Source organism: Sorghum bicolor, chromosome 2 (genome assembly GCF_000003195.3).
Source record: "Sorghum bicolor cultivar BTx623 chromosome 2, Sorghum_bicolor_NCBIv3, whole genome shotgun sequence".
Lineage (NCBI taxonomy): Eukaryota > Viridiplantae > Streptophyta > Magnoliopsida > Poales > Poaceae > Sorghum > Sorghum bicolor.
The window spans coordinates 19,316,750-19,321,848 of record NC_012871.2 but is presented as its reverse complement, the minus strand read 5'-3'; positions in this window follow the sequence as shown (position 1 = coordinate 19,321,848).

Below are 5,099 nucleotides of genomic sequence, written 5' to 3'. Positions count from 1 at the left end.
GTTAAGGGGGCAATTTGCGTCGAGTTGACCATCGGCAGCAAGACTTTGCCGACAACTTTCTTCTTGATCAGTGGAAAGGGTGCTTATAATCTGCTACTGGGGAGAGATTGGATCCATGCCAATTGTTGCATCCCATCAACAATGCACCAATGCTTGGTTCAGTGGGTAGGTGACAAGATTGAGATTGTCCCGGGAGATTCTTCTTATGTCATCACATCGGCAGAGGCAGATACTTATGAAAGGACCAGGTGCATCTCAAGAGAAGCTTGGGAGAAGGATTTCCTCAAAGTTGCCAATTATGAAATTCCACCGATCCAAGTAGTCGGTTCTGATGAGGAGTTTAATGGATAGGTTCACCGATGACGGAAAATTAGGTCAGGGGTTCACATCGGCCGATGATTTAGTAGAGGTAGATATAGGTAATGAAGATAAACCTAGACCTACTTTTATTAGTGCTAAGTTAAATTCTGAGTGTAAGCAACAGTTAACCGATTTGTTAAAGGAATATAAAGATTGCTTTGCTTGGGATTATACTGAGATGCCTGGTTTAGACCGATCAATTGTTGAACATCGGTTACCTATCAAGTCTGGATTTCGGCCACATCAGCAGCCAGCCCGCCGATGTAATCCTAATATTCTTCCTGATATCAAGGCCGAAATAACCAAACTTATCGCAGTTAAATTTATTCGGCAGTGTCGGTGTGCCGAGTGGATTTCCAATGTGGTTCCAGTTTACAAGAAAAATGGGAAGCTTCGAGTTTGCATTGATTTCAGGAATCTTAACAAAGCTACACCGATGGATGGTTACCTGATGCCAGTTGCCGATTTACTAGTTGATGCTGCGGCTGGGCATCGGATCATAAGCTTTATGGATGGCAAAGCAGGATATAATCAGATATTCATGGCTGAAGAAGATATTCCAAAGACTGCATTTAGATGTCCTGGTCATGTTGGGTTGTTTGAATGGATAGTCATGACCTTTGGTTTGAAAAATGCTGGTGCTACTTATCAAAGAGCTATGAATTTTACCTTTCATGAGTTCATCGGCAAGCTGGTAGAAATTTACATTGATGATGTGGTGGTTAAGTCTGGGGATTTCACAAAGCATCTTGCCGATATGCGAAAAGTGTTGGAGTGCACAAGAAAACATGGTTTAAAGATGAACCCTTTGGTATACGGGCACGATGCAGTATTACCATGGGAAATTAAGACTAGGTCTAGGTGACTATCTTTTCAAAATCAGCTAGCTACCGATGACTATGCTACACTAATGAAAGATGAGTTAGATGATTTAGCAGGGCATCGGTTGAAGGATTTGATAAGTATAGAAGAAAATAAAAAGAGAGTTGTCAGATGGTATGATAAAAAAGTAAAGGCTAAGGAATTTGCCGATGGAGATTTGGTATGGAAACTGATATTACCGATTGGGATTAAAAGTTCAAAGTTTGGCAAGTGGTCTCCCAATTGGAAAGGTCCTTATCGGATAAGCCGGTCTGCTCCTGGTAATGCCTACATTCTAGAAACTCTCGAAGGAGTTGAATTTCCCAGAGCATTGAATGGAAAATATTTGAAGAAATATTACCCAAGTATATGGGTCGATGCATAAAAGTTTAAGTGCCGATAACACTCCTATCAGCTGGATTGAAATGTATCTGGACTGAGTACGATGTTTCAAGAAATGCCGATAATAGTCCTATCGGCTAGACCAAAATAGTCAGCAGTTTTGAAAAAGCAAAACATGCCGCCGACGAAGAGTTCATACATTCAGTAGGGCTTGGATGGCTAATATAGCGCGCAAACGAATTTGATCGGCTTCTTCTATCTCCTTGATATCTTCATCGGCAGAGCCTTCAACCGGTTTCAGCTTCTTCTTCATCTGCAGTGCCTTGCGAGCTTGGACGTTTCGCTCATGTTCGAGGATCTTGATCGTCTCGGGCAGCTGACTTTCTTCCTGTTGAGCTTGGGACAGAGCTTCGTCTACTTGTTTGAGCTCTGCCAACAGGGCTTCCCTTTTTGCCGATAGGTCAGAGATCTTTTGTTTCAGCACATCTCCTGAGGATTTTAGAATGCCGATGCTTTTGTGTTTCTCATCGGCAAGGTGCTTTACCTTCATTACCTCCTCTGAAAGCTAGGCATGAGCGGCTCTATCGGCAAGATGCTGAGTGGCCTTTTGGTATTGGAGCTGTCGACTCTCCAAGTGTGCTGCCTTGAAGAGAATCTCCTCGGCATCGGCAGGGATTTGGCATCTGAGAGCTTTAAACAGAACCTTGGCCGGATCGAAGTCATCAACTAGTTGGGCCGTATCCTGATGAAGCAGAGCCAACAAATCTTCTAGCTTTGCCCTGATTTCTGCCGATGAGATCCCGATTGCTTGAGAAGAACTTGCTTCCTCGCCCTCATCTTCGGAAATTTCGATGGCGAAGGAAAACAGGCTATCGGGAGAATCTTGTTCCTGAAAAAGGAAAGGAGATAGGTTATTGGATGATGAAATATTAGTAAAATAAAGAATGATAATCAAATAGCTTACTTGTTTCAGAGCTATCTCTCACCTCTGGCTAGTTGAGGCTGATGGTACAACAGGTTGATCGGCCAGGGTTGCCGATGGAACTATGTCAGCTGAAAAATTAACAAGGACAATTATAAGGAGGAAAAATAGGTCCATCGGTAATAAATTTCATGGATAGTGCTTTACCTTGAGGGGGTTCCATGCTTGTCTGAATTGAAGAGATTACCGATACTATAATTGGAACCACTGGATCAGCAGTGTGCTCGGGCACATCTCCTCCGTCTGAGGTGCTTCTTGCGATCGAGGTGGAGATAGTGCTTGCTGAGTCTGGACTTCTGGTGAAGAAGAGGGCGATTCTACATGAATCGGTGACACTGGGGGGGAGAAGAAGGTGGCGCTGTTTTCTGGCGTTTTGCCTTTGACTTAGTGCTCTTGGGGCCTTTTCTCTTAGCTTGGCTAGACTAAGGGGCATCGGCACTTGTCTTGGTCCTTGCCGATTTGCCAAATTGCTGATACAACAACAAAAGCTTCGTAAGTACAAGCGTAATAGGGAGTTTATGAAATTCTAGTCAGAATAGTAAAAGTTACCGATGAAGTTCCCTTGGCAGCCGATGTGTCCTGAAAGAATTATGTAAGTATGGAATGGAATCGGTATAAGATGAATAAGTCAAGAATTTACCTTGAAAGCTTGCGCCAAAGTAGTAGCAGCTACCGATGGGGATGTCTTCGCTCGTCCGGTGGTAATTTTCTTGAAACGCACACCCCGGTGCATCAAGGCTGCCAAGCTTGGTGCGTTGTTACCAATCAGAGAGATCGGGCCTGATGGAAGGAGTTCAATCGGCCTTCCGCTTCTACTGACTGTCGGTGGTGTATCATCAACCTGTTTGAAGAAAGAGGAAGTAAGTTACCGATTAAAATAAAAGTAATATAAGAAGATTGAAGCATCAGTTGGAAACTTATAGTGTTCTCGGGAATTTTGTACTTGGGGTCGATCATGCCGCGGTACGTAAGGGCCGATCTGCAGAACAGGTGTTCTTTCCATTCCTCCCACCACTGCTTGTATGCCTGGGTGATGAAGAGAGTTGGAATCCAAGCCGATAGATCGACGTCTGTATCGGCATTTGGTGGAAGTTGAGCTATTCTGATCCACTCAAGACCGCTGGTTATGGTTTCCCTTGGTTTCACCACATCAGCGTAGCAGAGCGCAATCGGCAGTTGTCCAAAGGCTAGTTGACGAGCTAGTGCCGATGGGTTATAGAACTCATAAGTCAAATTGGAGGCTTTCCCACTACCAAAGAAATTCACTGGTATAGCTCTTGGAGTGATAATTGCCATCATCAGATCATGATCCTTGTTGAGAGCATTATCAAAGGGATGAAAAGTCAGAGCAAATCTGGTGTCTGGATCCTCATAAGGCATCCATGCTCGCTGCTCTCTGGCCAGACGCACGTAAAGAGTCTGAAAGAATCGGCTAAACTGGTCTTCATTGCCTCCAGTGCCAGGTAAAACTATGGCAGCTTCACCATATTTCAAAGGGGAACGAGTTGCCGATTCTTCTTCATCCAACTCATGGTCTTCGGCTATACCTCTAGGGAAGCGCTGTGCAAAAAGGTCAAACCCAAGGCGCTTGTGCATATGGACACTGAGCCACATTTTGATAAACCACCAGTGTCCCCCTAGATTGCCGATGGACTGGCCTAGCAAGAGTTTCTTAGCTACCTGGTGAAGGAGGTGATAAACAGCACCAAGCAAGTATCGGCCAAGAGGAAATCGGCCACCTTTGGCTAGTTTCTCTGCTGCTGATAAATAGACAGAGGTTGGTCCTGCCGATCGGTCACATAACACAAACTTATCCAACCACATGTCCAAGAAAATTGCCTGCTCCCTCTCCCCGACAGATCCTGTCTTTCGGTACTTCTGAATGTATCCAGACCAACTGCCGATAGCGCGAGTTTCTACTTTAGAACTGGGCTTAGTGTCAAACAGATGACTCCTATCGGTAGTGGATATGTCTAGGCTGGTGAGCATGAGTACATCGGCAAGAGTGGGTGAAGCAGGGCCATGGCCGAATACAAAAGCATTAAGCGTGTCTGACCAAAAATACGAGGCAGCTATCAGGAGTGACTCGTTTCTCTCCATATCGGCAAGAGATAATCCGATGCACTGGTCTAATTTCCGCTCACCCCACTGGACTTCATTTGAATGGCTGACTCTCAGGAACCAGTCTTTCCATCCCTTGGTAGGACTAGCCAGGAACGAAAAGCATCTTTCCATAGATCTAAGGAAAAGTTTTTGGCTCTGAAGGGGATTCTGTTTGTCTCTGCGTTTATTAGATCGGTGGGATCTGGATTTCCTAACGGGCCGAGACATTGAAAGTGAGGTTGATCGGTGGGAATTACAATCTTATTGGCCAAATCCTAAAAGTTTTGGGGATAAAAGAACAAAAAGAAAAAAAAGGAATACTCGGTAAAAGGAATCGCAGATGAGTAGGAGTACAGCAAAAGGTGCGAAAAGAAAAAGGATGGGAGACTGACCTCAGGAACGACGAAGTTGATGGCCATTTCTTCGCGAGGAAGAGGATCGAAGACTTTGA